General features: G+C 48.7%; 1 protein-coding gene across 1 annotated transcript in view; it reads right to left on the reverse strand.

The window, feature by feature from the left end:
- Window positions 1-25,091, reverse strand: part of LOC135385350 (uncharacterized) — a 356,604-nt gene that overhangs the window by 83,409 nt on the left and 248,104 nt on the right. The window lies entirely within an intron of this gene.

Below are 25,091 nucleotides of genomic sequence, written 5' to 3' on the forward strand. Positions count from 1 at the left end.
AGTGAGAGTAGGCATTAAGCATCCTTCTGTATCTAGGCGGCGTTGGCCCCACTCAGTGATCCATGACTTCATCATTCCCCGCATTGTACAAGGTATATCTAACCTGTTAGTCAAAACAAGCGAAAATACCAAATCAGACCCATCGGCAAGGCTATCCTCATGAGACGATCCTGTGTGTTGGTAGCAGAGGTACGATCGTAAACAAAAGAAAATTACAAGATGGACTTGGCGTGTGTGTGTGTACTGATAGGTTATTCATAATTTCAATGTGGGAAAAACTATCTGTTGCCCCACTCGTGCATATAGACGAAATCGTCTACCACCCGAGTACGTTTCCTGCTCCACTGCGCATGTGTCACAGTGGGCTTGTTTATCCGTGCATCACTGTGTCCGTGCCGTGTGTCCGTGCATTGTAATACGGAGTTCGTACGCTGCTTGGGTTAAACAGGGAGCGACGCTCACATCTCGGAGCTGTAGACCAAAATTCATACGTGTGAGCAGATGAAAACAATACATTGCCTGTTGCTGGCCCCGCGAAAAAAAATATTTCCTGATGGCACGACAGGCCAAGATGGCGTAAGTGTTAGCAGGAATCAGCTGTGCACCAACGATGTCACGTTATTTATTCTTCTTTTTTTTAGTTTTTTTCAATGGACCCATTATGGTCACTCACTGACGAAATGCAAACGTCTAATCACTAGGTCTACATGTAGCTCTAGGTGGGAAATGGACCTTAAGTCAACCTTCCTAATTTCTGTGTGGTCATCACAATGCCCTTCTGTTTGGAATTGTCAAAATCTGTGATAACTGTGTACATTCCGAATTGATATGTGTCATTAAACCCGATATGATTTATTTTTATCTGCTCGCGCCTGCTCTTGTTGCCCTGCGTGATTAGTATGATTCGGTCAGGGAAAGGGAATACAACGCAAACGAAGTGCGCCAATGTAAACGAGCCATGGCTAATTATGCACTGCTTATTATGCATACCGCTGACGTCATCTCTTACGTTATTTATTTACAACTTTAGTAGTCCGCGCAACGGATGGATGGCGCTGACCGTCTCGATCATGGCGTCATTCTGAAGCGATGGGGGCTTAAAGGGGTTCCGCTACCTGTTTCGATATAACTTGCATTGTACGCCCGTGTCAACAACGACAGCAACAGAGAAGAGCGGAGAAGCTTCGTCCTTGTCCCCTATTGGCGCGATGCTTCTGGGATTTCTGAGAGCCGTTTGCAAACCCGACGCGACAGCAAGGAGGAACGTGGAGGAGAGCTCTAGAGAAGATTTGAACTGCGCGTGGTTAAAGAACAACGAAATCTATAATCGGGTGAAATTTCTGTTGTACGATTTTCTCGGTTGTTGGAAGAAAAGTTTGCAGCAAAAGTAGCAAAAGTTGGGGTACAGTATCGCCCCTGGCGATGAAACTGCCCATTCATCATCTCACAATAAAGCTGTTGTTGTTTCCAGCAGCTTTCTGCATTCCAGCTCTGAACGTAGATTGGGCAGAAGCGATCCATGAGACGACGTCGACTAGAGACGCTGAAATGACCGCTATCCTGGCTGCAGTAATGAAAACAAAAGAAATGAATCAACAACCTGGCCCCGTGGTAATTCTATCAGACTCAAAAACCGCTCTTCACACAATATCCAACAACTACGAAGACCACCCTGTTGCATTGCAAATCCTCGAAATCATAAACGAACTAGAGATCAGGGGCAATATAATCGCCTTGAAGAAGAAGAAGTTTGCTCAGAACAGCTGCTCTGTTGTTCTTCTCTGCAAAATATTTCTGTTTCTGCGACTTATTTCTGCTCTAATTACTTCTACGCCGTCTTTAACGCTGCTGAGGGGGCCGCCGCCGAGTGCCGTAATTGCTCTTGGTGTGGTGGCGATGGACGCCCCAGTGGTCCCAGGTGCTGCTTCTGCTCCTTCGACGGGTCCTCCTGAGCCGTCGCAGTCACGGTGTAAGCGCTTTCGAGAGGATCCCGAAGAAGATGACCCCCATGAGCTTTCATCGGATGGCACCTTGATCGTTGAACAAGAGATGTCAGATGGGACAGAAAAGGAGATCTTTGACTCGGATACCAGGCCGTTCCAGGTTGTTTCTTACAAGAGAAGTCGGCCGACTGGCATTCCTATTGTCTTCAGGCGGGTAAAGCCAGAACTGTCGTTCTGGAAAGTGAACCCTAACCGCATCGCAAGTGACGTGATGACTGCTACCCAAGAGAAGATTCTTTCGCATCGCATTACAAAGGATGGAGATCTCGTTATCAGCGTACCTTCAGAAGGGGCAGCGAATAACCTCCTGAAATTACAATGTGTAGCTGCTATTGATGTCCATACGTGTGTACCGGCGTCGTATCTTAAGTCAATGGGGAGAATCCCCAACATCCCGAGATGGTACTCTGAGAGGGATCTTCTAGAATATCTAGAACCCTATGGAGTGTGTGCTGTGCAGAGAGAAGTGGTCTACAGAAGGGAGGATGATGGGTCTTCCACGGCTTACCAGAAATCCAGCGTCATCCTCACTTTTGCCTCTGGACAGTCTCTGCCGACTGAGGTTAATTTGGGCTTCACGACGCACCCAGTAACGGAGTACATTGCACCTCCAGTTCAGTGTTACAACTGCCAGAAGTTTGGTCACTATGCGCGTGATTGTCGCAGTTCCCAGAGATGTAAAATCTGTGCAGGCCCTCATGATTTTAAAGTATGCACATCACGGCGTGAGCCAAAATGTGCCAACTGTGGTGGGAACCATGTGGCTTCGTATGGCGCGTGCAAGGTCGCAAGAGCTGCAGCTGCGGTTCACGTCCGCAAGGTGTCACCGGGCGACCTCAATGCCAAGACAGCCGCTTGTCCGAACCCGAGCTACGTAAAAGTGACACCGCCAAGCGCCTCCCCGCCTTCGCGTGCGGAATCTACTTCGAAAGGGACTACGCAAAGAGCGCCAAAGGCTCGGCGACCCACACCAAAAAAGTCTTTTGCTGAAGTGGTTGCCCCGGAAAAAGCTGTTCTCAATAGTGGAATATCGTCTTCAGCTCGAGTTCAACAGGATTTGCCACGGTCTGTGCCACATGGTGGATGTCCTAGCCACAGAGACACACAAGGAAACAGTAACCGGGAGAACTGTGACATTCTCACAGCCATTTTGCCTCTTATCTTAGCTGCCCTACGTTCAATACTCAAGTCGTTACCTTCTTTTACTGAGCTTCCAGAAGTGCAAGCGTTACTCACGCTGGAGCCCCTTCTGAGTCGTTACCAACAAGCGTGCCCCTCGGATAACAGCGATGGCCACTAGCTATTCCAGGACTTGCATCTTCCAGTGGAGTTGTAATGGGCTTCAAAACAAGTTAAGCGACTTTCGAAACTTCGTCTATCGTCACCAGTTTCCCCTCATCGCTCTTTGTGAAGCCCGGGTGCCGACTTCTTTCAGACTTTCAAATTACGTTATATACCGCTCTGAGAGACGCACAGGGCTTAGTCGGGCGATGCTGTGCGTCAGAAAAGACATTCCAAGTGTACTCCTTGGTGGGTCATCGGATGATGATTTTGAATATGTCGTGTGCAGCGTGCGCCTGCGCTCTAGACGCATGACTGTTGCTACTGTATACATTGCTCCGTCGGTACGCATTGAAGATAATCTGTTCACGGATTTTTTTCGGCTTCTCCATAATCATTTCATCGTGTGTGGTGATCTCAACGCTCATGGTACTGCATGGGGAAGCTCGCATGATGATGTACGGGGCCGGCTGCTACAGCAATACTTGGAGGATTTTGACGCCATCGTTTTAAATGATGGCTCTCCGACCTTTTTTCGTGGGCCCTTGTACTCCAGCTGTATTGATGTCACCTTTTGTTCTCCTTCGTTGTCCCGGGAGGTTCACTGGGTAGTAGATATGGACACCATGGGGAGTGACCACATGCCGCTGCTTGTCTGCTACTCTGGGCTGCGAGTCCCCCGTAAGACCAAGAAAGTTACTAACTGGAAGGTTTTTAACACGACAGCTGAAGATTTATTTCGCTCTGCGACAAGTCTGGATGATATTAACTGTGCTCTCGCGTCCAGCGTGTCTACCGCAACAAAACAGGTCCCCATTCCAGCAACGCATTCAAGTGTTGATGTCGAGTTTGAACGCCTAAGAACAATACGACGCCGAGCAGAGCGCCGGTTCCGTCGTTCTGGAAGTCAACAGGATTACCAGGAAGTATGTAGGCTTCGTAGCATCATCCGAAAACACCTCCAGCGCCTGGGTCGCAAAAGCTGGAAGTCATTCTGTTCCACGCTTTCCCCTTGTACACCTACCGGAAGAATATGGCAGATTGTTAAGACACTTAGTTGCCCTGTTGAGCAGGAGGCTCCCTTCAGAGCTCTCGCGCTTCATCTGAAGATCTCAGAAATTACAGCTGGTGAAGAGTTCTGCTGTCTCCTCACACGACCATCTTGCGCCTCTTCGACTGACGCCCACAAGCAATCGGTTGCTGATGCCCTTAGTGGTGTTGATTTTGGCTGCATGGCTTGTGACCCTGTCATGGACATGGACTTTACCATCAACGAGTTGCAGTCAGCAATCTCCCACTCTAGGAAAGGATCCTCACCTGGGGCCGATGGGATTACGTATCAGGCCATAGCCTCCTTAGGGGATGCGTCGCTTGAAAAACTGCTGTGCTTCATTAATGACTCCTGGAGAACTGGTGTCGTGCCTGACGTATGGAAAGCGGCTCGAGTTATCCCAGTTTTGAAGCCAGGGAAGTCGCCAAGGGAACTGGCTTCATTTCGTCCCATTAGCCTCACAAGCTGCTTGGGCAAGGTAATGGAAAGGCTAATATTGGACCGCCTTGACTGGTTTCTGGAGTCCCGGACGCTCCTACACCCGGCGCAGGCAGGTTTCAGGAGAGCTCGTTGTACAATGGATTGTGTCTTGAGTGTGGTAACCCACGTAGAACAGTCTAGATCGGATGGTCTACTAACCGTGGCAGCATTCCTTGATATTAAGCGAGCCTATGACACTACAAGCCACGGCCATGTACTCCATGAGCTTTTCTCCCTGAGCGTTACTGGGCGAGCTCTCAGGTGGATAGCCAACTATCTACGTGGTAGAACTGTCTTTCTGATGACTTCGGATGGTGAAACGTCTCATCACAGCACAACAGCAGGTGTCCCACAGGGCGGGGTCCTCAGCCCACTCCTCTTCAATGTCGTGATGGCTGCTCTACCAGCTCTCTTGCCACGGGGCGTCAACATCAGCTTGTATGCTGACGATATATGCATATGGACATCCGGCAAGCAGTGGCCAGCGCTACAGCGCCGCTTACAGTGTGCCCTTGATGTTGTAGCTGCTTTCCTGGAAAACAGAGGCATGGACCTCTCTCATGAGAAGACTGTTTTTTTGCCTTTTACTCGCCGTCATTTGAAGAACTTTCAGCTTCATATAGGTGGGAATGTCGTGCGGCGTGTTACACACCATAAGTTTCTTGGTGTGGTTCTTGACCGCTGTCTGTCCTGGAGAGCGGAGGTTCGTTGTCTGAGAGGTAGAGCTGAGTCTCGACTGAGTGTCCTGCGATACCTCTGTGGTGCCCGCTGGGGGCTTTCTACAAGGGCATTGCTTGGTCTGCACCGGTCCCTCATACGACAACTGTTAATGTACCATCTTCCAGTGTTGCATAGTCTTTGTCCTTCGTCTGAACAAGTGTTGGAAACCGTCCTTGCAAAGAGCATGATACAGTGCCTTGGTGTCCACAAATCAACGTCAACTGCCCCTGTCATGGCTGAAGCCAAGGAGCCTTCGCTGATCTTTATGCGGACGACACAATCTCTTGGGCACTACATGAGGCTCTCCACTCGCCACTACCGTCACACATTAGTGCGCGACATTCTTCGGCGACCAGCATCCGGGTACTGCCAAGCCGTTTTAGCTCACCGCAGCCTCATTCCAAAGCATAAAAAGCTGGTTCTACCCGCAGTCCCTCCATGGGCCCTTCAGGCACCATCTGTGCATGTCAATGTCCCTGGCTTGACTTCCAGAAAATCGGCTACAACAATTGTTCTTCGCCAACTCACCCTGAGTCTGCTTCATCGCGATGAAGGCAGAATTAAAATCTTTAGTGATGGCTCATCGACACAGACCGGCTCTACCTGTGCATTCGTAATCCCTGAGCTGTCGATTGAACGAAGCGCTAAGCTGTCGCACCCGACGTCGGCTGCTGTGGCCGAGCTGCATTCCATTCTTATGGCGCTTTCCTTCATTGTGTCCCGTCAACCACCGATGCACTGGACCATATACAGTGACTCCAAAACCGCCCTCCAAGCTCTGCAGTGCACCCTGGGCTCGAGCTCCCTCGCTCCACTGGTGTGTGACGTCCTCAGGGAGTATTCATGTGCTGTCACACAGACACATAACATCACCTTGCAGTGGATCCCAGGTCATTGTGGCGTCCCTGGGAATGAGGCTGCCGACCTACTTGCGAGACGGGCTCATGTGGCACGAGGCGTACCGACGCACCGTACGTATTTCACCCAAGCGGACGCGAAGCAAGCAATTGGTGCTCTCATGGGACGTCTGTGCAGTGAACACTGGCGCAGAAGTGTCCCTTCTACGTCGTTCCTGCGCAGGGTGGACCCAGATCTCCGTTTTTATATGCCGTCAGCGCTTCCTCGACCCATCACGTCGCTCATCTACAGGCTTCGCCTCAACGTGCCATACAGTGGACGACTTTTGTTTAAGCTCGGCATGGTCCCGTCCCCCAACTGCAGTCTGTGTGATGTAGTTGAGGACGTGGATCATATACTCCAAGACTGCCCGAGGTACAGTGCACACCGATGTACCCTTGTGTCGTCCCTGTCTCGCCTGGATAATCGGCCATACTCCACCGAAAAGGTTCTTGGGTGCTGGCCAGCAAATCAGCTCATACCTGCCATGCGCGCCCTTGTGCAATTTCTTGTCTCGACGGACCTGTTTGACACATTGTGACACTCTTTGTTTTTAGTGCCTTGAGACTTCGCTTTTGGTGACAAGCTCGGTGATGATGTTCTCATTTATTCTTTCAAAGCGTTTCAAAGCGTCGAGGTTAGTGTAGTTTCCCTTTCTTTTATTAATAACGCGTCCTGGAGTAGCCAGTCCCGAGTGGCTCGAGACTACCATCTCCATTTTTTTCTTTTAAAATCAATCAATAATCGCCTTGCAATGGGTGCCATCGCACAAGGGCCTACCTGGAAATGAAAGAGCCGACACACTAGCCAAGGAGGCCGCAAGGCTTCCTCCAAGGCTCCCCGCTATTACAAGTAATGCTCAATCACAAACTGCTCTAAATGAACGTGTATGGCGCTTCCACCCTCTTGCCAGGACGGCGATGCAAACAGCTCCGCCCCTATGCGTCACAAGGGGTTTCACAAGGGAAGGAACTTCGCTTCTAATGAGATTGCGAACTCGAAGCGCCAAGACTAAGGATGTCCTGTGCATCACAGGACGAAGTAAAGACACACTGTGCAACACCTGTGATGTTGAGGAAAGTACAGAACACATCTTGCTTCACTGCAGAACATACGAACAGCAAAGAAAACGCCTAATGAAAAAAAAAAGAGGAACCTTGGTCACCCAGACCCCCTTCTGGAGTTTTACCCTACTGACCAATGTCAACGCAGCGGGCAACACAAACCAGATCATAAAGGAGAGTAACCTCCTAGGTATTCTCTGACAGCAAAAAAGAAATAGACAACACTGTGAACTGAGTTACCAACAACCTATGACAACTGTAAACAACGAACCTGTGACCAACTGAAAGTGATTATGGTGAACTGTATGGTGTGAGCCGAAGGTGACCACCAGATGGCATAGCCACCGAACTTTGCAATGAACGTAACAGCTCCATGTGTCGTGTGTCTAGTTGCTGTGTCCCATTTTTTTCTTTCTCTTGACTTTCTTTTTCTTTTTTCTTTCCCTGTGGCAACTTGCCTCCCGTCTCGGCAGGCAGACTGCCTTCTCTTATTTTTTTATGTCTTTAACGATACTCCCACCCCCTTTTAAGGTAATGATCTAAGCAGAATTGTTGCATCAGCGGGCTCAGTTACTTGTCTCTCCCAACGTTTTCCACGGAGAATATCGTACCACTACAAAGATGAGTTAGAGTGCCACTACTTACTAAATCTCGTGTCTTCAGGATCGTACCCAATTTTAATTTTGTGTAATTGCAATCCACGGGCCCCAATATATTGTCTCTCGTAATGACGCGGAAAAGTAATTTCTAGTCTTGAGAAGTGTGACGTCACAGGCAGCGCAACAGACGACCGGAGTCCCTACGTCGTCGATTACATAACGCCGCCGAGCAAAGCATGCTGGTGTGTACCTATCAGCCTTATCAGCACATCCACCGACGCGTTCTTCCTGCTTCTTGAAAACCACGGCAAAATATAACTTCGAACCGGTCTTCTCGTGACGTCACGCATTTGTGAACAGAGGGTTGTCTATGTACAACGCGTCTGCAAAAGTAACGCGATGCTCAGGGTTCATCTACCGTCTCATCCCCACACATTCTGGCAGACTTCGAACGTTATGTGGAGACGTTCGCCCCGCTACTAGGAGAAAGGTGCCGACAACAGCAACAACTTTATTTTTAAGATGAGGAATGGGGAGTTACATCGCCAGGGCCGGTGGTCTGCCCCAAAGCTGGTGGCCGACTCCCGACGATGTCACCTGTCCTTTCGAAAAATCTGGAACTATGGTGTTTTGAGACTTATTTAGAAAATCGGTTGAAGCGCGTAACGCTTTTATATTTTCTGTACTAAGTCGTTGAGCGAGGTTGATTTATAATGCGAAACAAAATAAACACTTTTTTCTTTAATCGCCAGTGATACTTTCAACCACGACTTACGCAGATCCCAGGATAGCGTGGCGCCGGCAGCTGCGATGCCACGTTCTCGGAGGGATCGGCGAAAGTGCGGATGGAATTTCCCGCTTTCTTCTCGCACTAGCAACCTCGGTGGTTTAGTTGGTAGCGTGTTCGCCTACTGATCCTAAGGTTGCAGGTTCGGGCCCGGCCCAGGACGCTACCAGCTTGGTGGCAGGGTACAAGTTGCCTAGATACGCCGTCTTCCGCGAGGGACGTTAAATACGTTGTGCCATGTGTCGACAGTTCAGCGTACGTTAAGGAACTCTCAGGTGGGCAAAACAGACCGACCACAGTGGCGTCGTTCATGATCCCAGTTGTCTCGCAACGGAAAGCCACGAATTATTATTGCTATCACGTACTACCATATTTCTTATGGTGTCTTCGGCTGGTAGCCCCGATACTCCGAGCTGGAGCGTGACGCACCGCACCTTACTCCGGCTCCGAGCCGAAGGATTGGTGCAGAAGGCGAACGCGGCAGGTTCGAGGAACGGAGCGGAGAGGGAACGCTAAATCACGCGACTTCCGGTGTTTCCTTCGTAGCCAAAACGACGGCGACGCAAAATGCACAACATGGCAGGCATGGCGGAAGAGAAACACTACTCAGCGGAAGCTGGCGCAGTCACGTGACCGGAACCCAACCAGATATCGCACCCGCTCCGAGGGCATTCAGAGAACACTCTACAGCGCTCCGAGTTCAAGGAAAAAGCTCCAAGTGAAACAGTCGAATGCAACGGGAGTGCTCTGTTTTGACTAGTCGATATGAAACGTCGCTCCAGAGCGCTCTAGAGCGACTGGAAGCAACCAGTCGAAGAAACCATTAGATCTCTATGTTTGTAGCATACCTATCTGAAAAGGTGCAGCGTCATTTACACAGGGGTGGCACAAACCCGCCATTGTTGTAACTACCGTCAAGCGGGTTCTTTTCACAAAACCGCCATCTTGCCGTAGTCATACGTCATAGGCAACGTCATTTTGTGCTCATGTGACTTTGCTTACAAGTCGTTTACCGCTTGCCGACATATTCCCCTTGGCAAAAAATCAAGAGATGAATGTATTTCGCCAGCATAAACTATACGGTCATAAGGACATGGCATCCCATTTCTCCTTAGTTCATGCACATCACATCGGTTCAGTGTGTCTTAACGCGGCATCATCATCATATCTTTGGAAGTGGTCAACAGCATGAGACCTCATGTACAAAACTGCACGTTTTATCGCCAGATTATCGATAAAAATAATTGCCCGGATCGAAAAACGTCCAAAACGGCGCACATAAAGAGCAGACGCGTTGTATACAAAAGGTTTGCACGCCGACCACAGGCGCGGTCATCTTTAAGATGACGTGTGCGGTCACGTTTGCTGTGACGTGTAAGCACGATGCAAGTGCGGTGCGGCCACTCCTGTCCAGTATGCATTGTGTACGCCCAGCACGCTTTGATCTACGGGGCAATACACCGGATGACACTCCTGTGGACATTTTCTTGTGCTCCATAATGTTGGTGAAATTGAGTGGATTCCGACGTTGCTCGTCATCTCGCCCAAAGGTGATCGTCAGGCCCTGGTCCGTGCTCTCTCTGCAGTCAAGACAAGATCACAGTGGCTGCATGAGATTACACCCTACTCTCTGCTCCATGCAGTGGATCCATCTCTTTCACTGTCGTTCCACATCGCCTTCCGTGACACTACGCATCCTTTCTTCACCGCATGTGTCTAAATGTTGCATTTACACCAGTTATGAGGCAGCGTCTTGGCCTGCGCCATCGGACCTTTGTGCATCATGCAATGTGCGCGCTGACCTGCACCACCTACTTATGGACTGCTGGGACTACCAGCGGGAGCACGAGATCTTGCAGCACGAACTGCATGCAATCGATCACCGCTTATTTACCATAGGCAAGGTGCTTGGCCCACGGTCCAGTAACGCTCATACGCACCAAGGTCTCCGTCACCTTTGGGATTTCCGGTCATCAACAGGCTTCTCCACCCTGCTTTGATTACTGGAATCCTCATCATCTCCATCATCATCTTTCATTACAAGTTGCACTGTGGCATCTTACGTACAAGTGGCACTGTGGCAGAGCCCAGCCTACTGGCCGGCATCAGCCCCATCTCATCATCGTATATTTATGTGTGTGTGTCGTCAACGAGAGGAATTGAACCAAACCTTACTAAACGAATAAGGGCGTAAAAGCTTGATTTCATTTTGGTTCCTTCTAAAAAGAAGAAAAATGTACAAGAACATGAATTTGGGACCTGCTAGACTTTGATCTTCAGAGGAAGCTTTCTTGATCTGAACTTAAATTTGCGGCAATATAGTTTGCAAACAGGACACCCACTACAACATTCAGTGTCAAAAGTCACATTCAGTGAGAGCTATAGCGGTTTAAAGACTGTTGCTACTTGTGCTACGTTGTGCTTAAATGTGCAAAGTGTGCAAAAATGCTTCGCGCCAACATAACAAGCGATGAACAGCAGTGTACCAAACTGTAATCCTGCATGCATGAATTCTCTGGAAAGCTATTGGTGTACGGTATTTAATTTCAGGTTACCGTTAAGTGACGCACTGTCAAACTCCAGAGCGGTGCTTTCCATGGAGCACAACCTAATTGTGATCACGAAGGATAATGAGGCTAGTTTCTTTCTATTCAATGTTATTCTTTTGCGTGTTTTTTTTTCTTTCTTTCTCTCAAGAAGATACCTAGAACGGCGTTCAGTCTGGACTTAATCCCCCAGCAAATGCAAAGAAAAAAAAAGGGGGGGAAATATGGGGGCATAGTAAGGATTATCTATTTTAATTACAACAGATATTCACTTTACGTGCGTGCTTTGCGTGGGCTGGCGACTAGTATCGCAAGGGCGGCAGAATCGGTCTCTGTACGCAGCGAAACAGCCGCTTTTCGTTTGATTCTGCAGGGTGTTCCAATTAACACGCACTAAGATTTTAAAAAAAAGAGAGACGGAGCACTGTACGCGAATGAAGCAAACTAAATGTTTTTTAGCAGTCGTGTATCTTAGTCACAGGCATTATCTGCGTTAAGGTTAACTGTGTACCTCTTAAATATTGACTTGATGGCCTAGGGGTGTCATTTGGCAACACTCTAAAAATACGGAACTTCACTGCATAGCACGCTCTGCTCCAATCATTGCCACGAGTGATAGGGTTATCACTTCTCATTAGAGGATAGAGGGGGCGCACGCCTTTTTGTGTCAATTTGAATATATGATAATTGACACGAAGGGGTGTGCACCCTCCCTCCCTCCCTCCCTCCCTCCCTCCCTCCCTCTTCGAATTAGAAGTACTAACCCTATCATTCGTTTGAATGATCGGCACACAGCGTGCTATGTGGTGAGGTCCTGTTTCTAGAGTGCAGTTCTATGGTAATACCTTGAGAAACACCCCCGACCGATGTGTTTCCAGCAGGGTACGCTTATGTTTCTTTGTTTTGTAAACTTTATATTCGTTGTTGTAGCTACCGCAATATATACAGGGTGTGTCACCTAAAGTGATAAAAAATTCTAACCAGCAACGTACTCGACGGAGGATTGTGGAACTTTCGGCATTTACCCTCCGCAAACTTTTGCCACCATTGAGGAAGGCTTCGACAATTTTTAATTGCGGGAAATTTATTTTCTCGGCTGAACTTTGAAAATTCCCAAGAGAACCTCTCTTTTTTACACAAATATTAACTACCCCACGGACAACCGCAGACCAAAGAAATACTATGCACAGCACGTGTTGCAACAGATATAGTAAAAAAAAAAACAATAATTGCGCTTTAGCCCCGCCTGCTTGATTTTCCCAAAGAAGCGCGCACGAAATGTGCGTCTAGGGGAGGAACTGTCCCCGCCTTCATTTGTTTGTCCTTCCTTGTGATAAGACGCTTGTTTTGTTTTCTTTGTGATAAGCCGATTATCACCCGCATCACGGTCAAAGCGGGGAAAAGAAGGGCAAAACAAGAGTCGGGAACACTTCCTCCTCCCCTCCCACCTTCCGTGCGCTCTTCTTTGCGACAATGAAGTAGGCGAGGCTAAAGCGGGATTTTTACTAATTTTTGTCGACTATTTCGGTTGGTATACTATGCATAGTTTTTGCTGGGTCTGCTGTTATCGTTAGAAGACTGCATATTTCTGTTTAAAAAGTGAGGTTCGCTTGGCAATTTTCAAAGTTCAATTGAAAAAAAATAATAAATTTCCCTGAATTAAAAATTGCCCAAAACCTTTCTTAGTGATGCCAAAAGTTTCCAGAAGGTAATTGCCACAATCCTCCGAGGAGTATGCCGCCAGTTATAATTTTTTATCACTGTAGGTGAAAAACCCAGTATTGACGCACCTTGCGGTGCGCTTCGGAAGCACACTCTTGAAAATGAACTTCACCACATAGCACGCTCCTAGCCAACCATCATCCCGAATGACAACGCTCTCGTCCCCGATTTGTTGAAAACGAGAGGCGGAGCCTATTTTGTGGCCATTATGTACGGCACAAAATAGGCTCCGCCTCTCGTTTTCAACAAATCGGGGGCGAGAGCGTTGTCATTCGGGATGATGGTTGGCTAGGAGCGTGCTATGTGGTGAAGTTCATTTTTAAGAGTGCAGTCGCGTTTTCTGAGTTAGTATATCTGCCGAACGTTTGGTGTCGCCCCAGATGGGCTTCACTCGCTAGTTTCCCATGTGTTTAGTCCTAACCGGTGCGGCAAGCGCTGGCGGCCATATTGTGACCCCTTATCATCATTAAAAAATACCCCACCCAACCACGGGGCTTAATCACTTGCACGCGTTAGGAGCTAACGAGAGGCGGGGCACTCGTCGAGAAGGGCACGTGATAAAACACGTGCACGGCGCTCTTCGCGCGATACGTGAAGGGCGTGGGATACGTCACGCGCAATGTGTCACGTGCCCATCTTTTTTAATTTTCTGCCCGCGTTTTTGAATTTCCCGCCGCTCGTTAGCTCATAACGACCCTAACGACGATGAAGCGATTAAGCCCCCTGGGTTGAACTAGAACTCGTCTGGACACATTGTTCTCCGACGTAGGCTGTCTCCAATCCAAGTCCAATATGAACCCCAACCGCCGTAGCCAAAACAAAACAAGTCAGAGCTTTACAGCGTTCCACAGGAACAGTAAAAAGCACTCCACACGACCCAGTGTCGTCTTACATCGTTTTATTCACTCATTTTGAAACGGTTATTTCATTTCTGTTTAGTTGATCAATTAGAAACTTTTGCAAGCACCGGAAAACCCTGCCGGACAATTCTGGGTCACAATATGGCGGCTTTAGTCATTTGATGATGGTTCACAATAAGCTTGGGTCGCCTCTAAATCCATAATCAGCATTTTTATATTTCACATCATTTATCACAAAATGAATGGACACAAAATATTGCAGTATCCCTCGATAGCAAAGTGAGCTACCAAGTTTATACCCAAACTTTTCTAAAATAATGACACTCTTTTACACATTTCTGAAGGTTCACGCAAAGTATAATATATACAAGCCATTTTTAACCATAAGTATGGTTATAGTACAAGTAAGCATAAGTAAATTATGGTATAATCAGGTCCTTGGCTTTGTTAATCTAGTTTTGCCTCTTCTAATATTCCACTCTTTCAATGTTGCATGGCTAAAGGGCCTTACCATTATTCTTGTACTTGGTGGTCGTGTGTCACCAGTGCAGCTGTGCAAATTCGTGCACACCCACGAGGCGCGTTAATGCATGAACGGCGTCATTTTTACAATGTCCAACGCTCAGGAGGAGAGCGTATTTGCATAGGAACACGGAGGAAGTCCCATCCAAAGTTCAAGCAGCGAATAGGAGGTCGCGCTTATTTCCGAACTTCCGGCCGCTTTACTGCGCCATCGTGGTCCCCTATCCACCTCTTTGCTGTTCTTAGTTAACAATATCGCACTCTCAGAAACATAAAGGGGTTTCATCTTTGGTCTTGTTGACATTTGCAGATTGCGAGGTATTGTCTTCGACAGTGGGGGTTCGCAAAAATGTATCATGGAGAGCCATGGTAGACTCAAACTGCCCATAGCTGCTAGGCGGAAATTAGAATGGTTATAGTTGTTTTACGAGACACGGAAACGTATCCGCGTTTTAGCCACTCAAAAATAGTTACTCAAACGACTTAAAATGTCAAGTTAGGTTGCCCAGAGGTATGTAAACAGTGCAGAACGCTTAGAAACAGAAACAGTTACATCTTTTGACACCCTGTACTGTCTTTCCCTTGAATGCGTCTGTGTTCAAATTCGTTTACATTAAATTTCCGACAACAAACTGCGCCGTGAAAGTAGCAGTATCGTCAGTCGTTACTGTTGTTCCGGGGACCTGTATAAAAGCGATTGTTTTTGGCATCCCGTTAAACTTACCTCGAATCCCGTTGCCTACTGCACTCACCCGATTCATTTGTATCTGTCCGCGAATGGTTACACAAAACAACATAATATTACTTTCGTACAAGCACGTAAAATTATCCCTCGCGCAGCGATGCCCACTCCTTGGAACCCGCGCACATTGCTCGTTGAATAGTTATGCGTTTATCCGTAATGAGTACAAAAGGACGTTCATAAACATATTTCACCGCATAATGACTCTCTCTCTCCAAACATAGAGCACGTCCCATAGAGAGCTGCATCGCTTATTCTTCTATTCATGTGCAGCTTTTCATGTCTGAAAATTGTAAACCAATTTGTAAGAAGTATACGGCCAGCGGTGCAATATAAAACGGCAATTCAGACTTCATTTTCTGCCGTTATTTTCGCTGGCACGGGTAACAAAAGAGTTTTCCTGGTAGGGCGTACAATGACAAGGCCCTCTTTCAAGCGCTATGTTTGTGTCCAAACAACGAAGACTTGATAGATGACCTCTGCGACGACGAAAGATGTTCTCTACTACTGTTCGTAAATGAAGGATGAAGGGTGCCTGAATTTTTCATTCAATTAAGTACTGCTTCCCTCTGGAAGCGCCTCGAAGGAGTCAGAGGAAAAGGGAAAAGTACTTTATATTAGGAAACTGCGACGGCCACCTTCTGCAATGAGTGTTACTAATGCGCTAGACACCTGCAACGACCCCGGTTATGGTTGGCTGCAAATGTGCGTGTTTTTCGTCGCAAGCGTGTATGTAAGAATGAGCAGCGGTGGTAGCAAGAAGAACTCCTTTTTGTTTTCCTTTTTATTTACCTCCATGCTCTTCTTTTAAAGTGTAAAGTGCAGTAATGAAAGTTTGCTTTTAACCTCCGACTGTTTTGCAGAACCATGAATTTTCTCGTTCAGGAAAAAGAGCATGTTAACGTTAGCAAGAAACAACTGTGTGTGAAGCTTACCCATTCATAATGATTTCGCTACACACTTATCGCATTGATAACGCACAAAATGGTATAATCGTTCACGTAACCTTCAAGTACTAGTACATCTGCGCAGTACGAACCCATGTTCGGGATGAACAAGCGCATTTGGTGAGTTGACGCCTTCCGACTCACACGCGATTAGGAAACTTCGCCCTATGACTTCAAAGACGCAACACCTTTGCTCGTGGTGGTCCACACCAAGTGCTGAAACGGTGTAGCAAGCACAAGTGCTACGCTGTACAGTTGTACCTGAGCGATCACGTCCCTGCCATTAGTCCAGGACAAGGCGTTTGACGGCTCGAGCATGTTTGATGCCTTGCTTCGATTCATCACAAACGGAGCATTGCGGTCGCGCGTCGCTGATTAGCGTTTTGGTGGCATCACAGAGCCCCGTTTCCATAGTTATTTTTATTGTTTAAGTAGCGCACGGTATCGACTCAGTACATAAAACTCCCACATATGGCACTGGTAAGCAGTGTTGGCCTCTCATGGACGTTATCACAACATCCATAACGGGGTGACGTTCGAATTATTATAAACGATGCACCATTTCGCCACTAATTTTACCTCGCAACGCTTGAGGACTTGTCACGCCTCTTGAGGTGATAGCGGTTATGTTCGCTACACCCTTCCGACATCATTAGTTGTTAGAGCAGTTAAAGCTTTCATGCACGCATCGTACTGCACAGTAGAGGATCGAAAAAAAAAAGATAATGCACCTTTTTCGCATTATACGCATGCGCACGAGCTTGAGGCGCCGGACAGGATTATCTCCGTATTCATTAGATGGCGCAGTATGGAGACGACAGAACTGGGGACCATTGGGGAGACCACACGAACGGCGCGAGCTCGTCGGTCCCACTCCGGACTGATTTTGGTCCTTTATGCTACCCACGTGGATTTGTTTTGACGCGCTCCGTGCGTGGTTCGCTGGAGAGCAGCTACACTCTTAAAAATGAACTTCACCACATAGCACGCTCCTATCCAACCACCATCCCGAATGACAACGTTCTCGCCCCTGATTTGTTGAAAACGGGAGGAGGAGTGCATAATAGACACAAAATAGGCTCCTCCTCCCGTTTTGAACAAATCAGGGGCGAGAACGTTGACATTCGGGATGGTGGTTGGCTAGGAGCGTGCTATGTGGTGAAGTTCATTTTTAAGAGTGTAGGATACGACGCGTATGTGAAAAAGGTCAATTATTTTTCTGTGAGTCGTACTCGACGAGATAGAAATCATCGAACACACGTGTGCGTCAAGCTCCGACGTGAGAGGAGCTAAAGCTCCTGCCATTCCTATTGGTGCAGTCGTAAGCACGTAACACGTACCTCTCGCGCTGTCTCGGTGGCGGAAACGCCTGCAGTGATGCCAGAGCCGCGTGAGTTTCGGTATTCGCGATACGGGTTTTCTACGCAACTGTCACCGGCCTTTGCTGTAAGAGTTGTAATGCAGGTTTATCAGTTAGGAACAAAGTTCATTATTAGTCTGTAATGCGGGTTCACGTCGATGTAAATAAGCGCCTTTTACATTCACCGGCACTCTAAAAATAGAGCTTCGCCGCATAGCACGCTCCTAGCCACCCATTATCCCGAATGGCAACGTTCTCTCCCTCGATTTCATAAAAACGGGGGGCGTATGCCATTTTTATCGCAATTATCACTGCGTAATGCCACAAAGGTGGCATACGCCCCCCATTTTCAGTAAATCAGGGGAAACAACGATGTCACGCGTTAGTCGTGATGATGGTTAGCTAGGAGCGTGCTATGTGATGAAGTTCATTTCAAGAGTGTGGCAGAACTTGTGTCCTCTTTTTTTTTAACCAATTTTATCCGTCACGACACACCGCGAAATGAAGCAAGTCGTGACGTTGCCCGCCTAAGCGGACAACGGCAAGCAGTTCCACGGCCACCACCAATGGCATCGTGTTATTCGTCACATAAAGGTGTGCGCCCTGTGGCATTATTCCACAAATCAATGGCAATCAATCATTATGTGCAATGGATGGTTGGCCAGAGGCCGAGAGAGACGGACGTTGCCTTCGAAGAGGTCCAGTGACACCAGAACCAGCTGTTAAGGCTCCCCAGTCATGTTCACGCTCATCACAATGCCGGTTCACGACCACATTGAAGTGCTTTGTCGCTCGACGTAGTTACCGAAGTGTTCTTTTAGCGTTGTACTTCTACGCGTGCACGCATAGCATTCCCCAATGGGAAAGCTATAACGTCACCATGAGGCATAGCTCCTCGCCTTTACCCCCGAAACGTTTGTTTGTTTCTTTTTCTTTTTGTTTGTCTTTATTTTCCCTTTCCTTCCTGGGAATAGCACGCCGCCATCGCGGTGGATAACCTTTCCCTCCTATTTTTTTTTTTTTATATAATAACCATATCCCCCCGAAACGTGGCAGTAAAGCAACCTTCGCAATACCATCGCCAAACACACCGTAGAAGTGGGAAACCATTAAGAAAACTACGCCCACACATGCAGAGATCGCAGTGATCATGAAGGACAGGAAAGAGCTAGTACGATGCAACTGCAAAAGGTGGTCTACTTATGGATTCGAAAGCTAGCCTCAGACCTTACAAAATGAAGCCTTGAGCTGTTGGTGTCGTGTCGCCCTTTGGCCTGCTGACCGTTAAGAACAAATAAATTACATGAAATGAAATCTGCCTAAGCTCGGGCTTCCCTAATCATGGATATCGCCCATCAGCTTGCATACATTTATGCTATATTTCCCCTATGGTCAGCCACTCGCGAGATCAGGAAGCTGTGGCCTAAATGGCACAAAATAATATGTCATTGGATACCTTCCAGTGGATACCTTTCAACATGTGTAGAAGTACAACACAAGGAGAATTAGAACTCACATCTGCGCCCTTCATCCCTGCAAGATTAAGAAGCGCAGACAAATCCCACTCCCTATATTCGATAAGACGACAAACCAAAGAAGGGCTACAATGTTGCACAGAGATTAGAACTAACCTTGGCGTTACCCCAGAATACATACACGAGATTCATGCGAAAAGATCGCCACCAGTCGCAGAATGCAACAAACACATAAAGCGCCTTATGTGGTATCACACACAAAATTATTTCTGCAGCCTGCAGCCACATAGGCTAGTGTAATGTATTCCTGCTGGCCTCAAGTTCACAAGCACTTTTACTCTCTTTTTTTCTGGGAGAACAATATAAAAGAAATAATTGGGTGACATGATTTACCGAAACCTTCACTAACATTACCACCTACTACTACTGGTTCCACTGATTATTGGTTACTGACTACTGATTCCAAGGTTTCGTTTCGAACCCGGTCAAGGATGACACAATTTGATAAAGGAGCACAAGTTGCTGAGACACGTTGTCCTCTGCGGGGGACATAACCATGGGCCGGCCACCGTGGCGCTGTACTACGTGGACTGTGCACAGCCTGTCCTCTAGAGGAGGGGAGTGAAGCCACTTTCTAGTCATGAAAGTTCCTTCCAATTGGCCAACAGCAGAGCGACGTCACATCCTAGTGTGCCTATCGTCTACTCTGCTTTTGCGGCGTGGGACCTTGTAATTGCAGCTTTTTGTAGTGATGAATGGGGTTGCATTTCATTCCAATCATATGCTGTAAAGAACGTCCGTTCTCCTTTCACCGATTGCCCGCCGCTCTGCACCAGCAGTGTCGCGTCTACGCTCCTCTATGCCTCAGCGTGCGCGTGTAGCAGGCCGTGGACAACGACGAAGATGGTCACTCGCCTGGAGCACCTGCCTCAGGTCCACCGGCGCGACCATGGAGATAGGCCACAGTCATCGCGTCTCCGTGGCATACCATCATCGCCGGTCGGGACTCATGTAGAGGAACAACACCTATTGTACATTTGGTGACCCGAACTATGAACACCACGTTCGGCGTAATTCGACCATTTTACCATCCCAAATTTGGCAACCTTCCCGCAAGTCCAGCACCGACGGTACGCTGCCGCGCAGCCTGGAAGCCCTCCATTTCCTGTCCGACGCTACAATGGACCGCTATGGTAGCTCTGTGATACGGCAACCAATCAAGCCTTATGCTCTCCACGTATCTTCAACCTCACCTGCCCATACCCACTGCCACGGCTCTCACTCGTCCTCAACATCGTCTTCTCGTTCCCGAATGGCTTCCTGGGCTCGGCAAGCGGACTGCTGCATGCCGAACTACTGACTCCCTCCTACAAAGCACGACCAACCGGCACGCAAGCGTGTTACAGCTTCACCAACCATCGCTTCTGCCCGATGTTCACCGCAGCCCGGCGCTCCTCCACTGCCGGCGGCGACACTCGAGCCTCGCGCTCACCTGCCGGTCGCGGCAGTCACGGCAGCCGACGCCACGGCACGCTCAGCCGGCATCTCGGCATCTCTCAACGGCTCGCACAGCCTCACCCACTCCTCCCCTGGGACTCTGAGCCTTGGCTCCCGTGTCGGTAGCGGCACCACAGCACCACAACTTCGCCAGCGCCTCAACTCTCTTTCCCGCTCTTCTCGGACTAACGGACCATGATGCCTCATCAGCTGTGATGCTTCGCCACCGTGTACCGTGCCGTCATCCTGTTCAACCGTGCATGTTAACCACGGTCGCCCTCGCCGCCCTCCTCTAGTGAAGTCGTGGACATCATCTGCTTTATCGCCGCTCCGCGTCTGAGGGCGGGCGGGTGATATAGCGGCCGGTGGCCAACGACGAGGATGGACACGCGCCTGGAGCACCCGCCTCTCAGTTCCACCGGCGCGGCCATAGAGACAGGCCACCGTCATCGCCTCTCCGTGGCATACCATCACCGCCGGTCGGGACTCATGTAGAGGGACACCACCTCCTCCGATGGTATTCCTCTACACACGCTTCGTACCGAGGAAGCAGACGCTAACTACTCCAATAGAACTGCACTGCATAACACGCCCATAGCCAACGGTCATCCCGAATCGCCCCTCATCGTATCCTTCATCGTTCCCCGCATCGTTCCCTGCCCTGATTTGTTGAAAACGGGAGACAAACGTCTTTTTTGGCACCGGCACAGCTGGCACCGGGATTCGAACCAGGGAGGTACCCGGGTTCGAATCCCAGTGCCGACTGTGCGGCTTGGGGTATTTCCTGGGTATTCCTCAGACCGGGGGGGGGGGGGGGTTCAGACATACGTCGGCAAAGTTCCCTTAGCTATCGGTCCAGGACGCACGTTCCCCCCAGGGCGTCAGTCGTGACGTTACCCACATCTGTGAGGCCGACAACGGCGAGCTCTTTTACCAGCACCACCACCGCCATCTGTTTTAAGGGTGCACCGGAAGCCGACACACTTCTGCTTTCGTCGAAAGGGTTCTCGTCCCGCACACCGAGCTGTGCGAAGCCCACGCAGCATGGAGTTCATAGCGCACCACTCATGATCAATTGTCTTGCGACGAAAAGCGACGACTTATCACAAACTTTGACTCTGCCATCGGCTGTTGTGCGTACTGTCTGACTGCGGACTAATGACAAACTGGACTGGTCGATCTGTCCCGAGCAACCGCAAAACAGACTAACAAAATCCGGGACCGGATCGACATCTATACCAGTGACAAGCAACCACGCATCGGACAGGAGCCTGATGGAACTCGTGGGCCGCATCCAGCAAACTCGTCGAGTCGTCTCAGCGCTCGCTGTTGTTCGGCTCTGCAAGATCCGGAAGTGACAACAGCGATACGTTTGAGTTCCGGCTCAATCCGAGCGTCCTCCGCAGAGCAAGAAAGGGCGCTCCGTTGCGGAGCTTTTTTTATTATTATTCCGTGTTAGCGCCGCTAAGCAACTGTGGCTATGAGCGGCGTACAGATGTGGACAGATGGAGAGAGGACAGCAGGAAAGAGTGGGCGACAGGGTGGTTAGTATGCGTCCTGGGCCGACTTCAGGGGGAGAACTGTGCCGGCATTCGTCTGGAAAGTAGAGATTGCTTGGGCCCCCTCCGTTATCTAGTGCGCTCACGGACCTTTGACCTATAACCAAATAAAGAGCTGTGACTAAGGGCGGCGTACAGATGAAAAGAAGACAGCAGGAAGGAGTGGGGGCCAGGGGGGTTAGTCACGGGCGCCGTCACGGGAGGAGGGTGGGGCAAGGGGGCGTAGCCCCCTGGCTTCAGCAAGTAAACATTGTCGTTGCAACACAACCACAAATTATGATTCACTCCCCACCCCGCAACATTCTGCCCTGCCCCTCGCCCTTGGAAAAAAATCCTGCCGCGCCCATGGGGTTAGTATGCGTCCTGAGCCGACTTCAGGGGGAACTGTGCAGAAATTCGCCTGGAAATCTGCCGGAAAACCCAGTGAAAACCTCAGACAGTAGAGCTGGAGGTAGGATTCGAACCCACCACCTCCCAGTCTTCCACACGTCCTTGGCTACCACCACCGAGCGGGACGCCTACCGTTACGAAGTGAGTTGACCTCAAATGAATTGTGAAACATGGAGCGAAAAGAGCCGCTGTCGATCGACCAATCGAATTCGCCGTACGAGTATACGCTGCTTTACGGACAAATACGACGAATCAAATCCCACGAGCTCAATGCGATGAACCTCTGCAAGTACACGTACTTCAGGTGTACTTCCGTCTGTGGAGTGCAATAGCAATCGTCTTCGTTGACTAATAGATGAGCAAAAGTAGAGAGAACGTTCGCTTAACTCAATTAATTATTCTCGCGTCGTCACTCGGGAGGAAGCTGAAAGAAAAGCACAAGAAAACGATTCTTAATGTAAAGATTTGTTCGTGGGTCCATGTCGTTTGAGCTGTATTTCGAAGCCCCATTCCTTTTCTTATCCGGACTCCTTCTTCTCGTTCTATTCAAAAGGGCGTTGTTTATAAAAGACTCGCATTATCTGTACTTCCAATTAGCCACGAATTGACGCTGAGCGCCCGTATAAAGAAGACAACGTTCGAGCATATATTTGCTTCGCTGTCACATTGCGTATTATACTAAGCATGCTAAGCTCATGCAGCTGCTGCACATTTTTTTTTTTTTATTATCCGAGACTTTTTTTCATTGCGTGGACTCAGAAGCATATAGTTTTTACACATGGGTAACATTGCATATATTAGATTGCATTAGATGTACGTTCACAATACTTCTTGGTATTTATCGACTCGTAAGCATCCGACCAGAAGGTTTTTGGAATTTTAGAATTTTTGATAACATAGAATAGTCGTAAAGAACGAGAATTAGCCGACGCAGGCCACAAATATAGACGACACAAACATGTAAGCCTCCAACGACGAGAAATTAACGAATGCGAGTAAATCAGGGAAATCGTGCTGACGCCCCAGTAATCGAACCTGGGTCTTCTGATTTCCGGTCAGATGTGCTACCGGTGCAACAGCAGTAGCATATCTGAATAGAATATATTTTGGAGATATATTCAAGAAAATATCTTGAATAGAATAGTCGTCGTAATAATCGTCGGAAGAAAGGATGCTGATCACAGCCTAAAAGCATTTCTTGTAATTCCAAACACCTCACTGTGTACTTTATTGACGAACATTCCTGAAAAGCGGCCGTTTTTCGACGTGGCGTCTGCGGGCTCTGTATGCTGCCGGAGGCTTATACATTGCCCATTCGATGTTAGTTACGATTAGTTACGATAACTGTACTTGCTGGAATACGTGAAGGCACACAACTGAAGCACACTCTATTTTGCGATGCGGGTCAATTCTGTTTTCGGCGTAGTAGCAATATGCAGGAGATACTGTGTACGTGACTTGTTGTTTGAGAAAATTTATTAGACTACTCATACTATAGAGCACACTACGAGTACTAATACTAATATTAATACACACTAATACACTAGTTGGAATTAGTTATAATGCACAAGATACAATGTATATATGGTTGCATGACTATGAGACTGTACATATATGGCTACACAACTGTGACTATATACACATCACGACCATATTCGTCACTGTGGCTATGTACATATGAGGTGGCCTTTATACATTTATGGAGGTGCACCAACGATGCTAACATACGCATCCTGAATGACAACGGAAGGGTGATCACGCCATCGACGCCGGAAGCCTTCCTCCCCCAGCGCGAAGAGGTCGTGCTGCAGGATGGCGATTACGCTAACTCTCAATTTCCGCACCAATAGGAAAACAGGGATGTTCCGCAGACGTTGTGCCACAGCTTTGCAGCGCGCTGCCCACAGAACCTGTGCCCCGCAAGAAGTTATAAGTGCGCTAATCCGGTGGCAGGACTGTCGACGATGTAAGGGCACTGTGCATATGATGTTCGTATGCCGCCGAGCCAATTGCCAAAAAATTCTTGCAATCCGACAGTCAAAAAGCACGTGGTAGTTCGTCTCGACACAATTGCAGTACGGGCAATTGTCCGTCGGGGTCAAGTTCCATGTCTGAAGGCGGTCCCGCGTGGGTTGGATGCCCCATGCAATGTTCCACACCACGTCACGCAGGGGAGCAGAGAGCCACGAGCCTATGGCTGACGCCCATGGAACTGTTCTAACCTGCTGAAGGCGTCTAATCCAGTTTGCGCTGACCTGCACTTCGCTCCATCAAACTGCTTGGGACATTCGTGATGGGGCACTCACGGACACAGAGAGAGACTCCAGTTTGCGATGATAAGCATGAACAGTAGCATGGAAACGCTGCGGAGATCGCGCCGCTGGGAATGATGGATCATATGCCTCTGGCAAAAGGTCTCGCGCTAATGGACCCATCCAGTACTTTAGGAGCACTTGCGTTGGCGATGGCTCACCACGAAGTATCCGTAGGACGGTGTTCAGGGCAATCCCTTTGCTCATCAGGCTTATGTCAGGTAGGGCCAGTCCACCCTGAGACAGAGGAAAACATAGCAGAGTACGAGCCAGTGGC

The sequence above is a fragment of the Ornithodoros turicata genome, chromosome 2 (genome assembly GCF_037126465.1).
Source record: "Ornithodoros turicata isolate Travis chromosome 2, ASM3712646v1, whole genome shotgun sequence".
Taxonomy (NCBI): Eukaryota; Metazoa; Arthropoda; class Arachnida; order Ixodida; family Argasidae; genus Ornithodoros; species Ornithodoros turicata.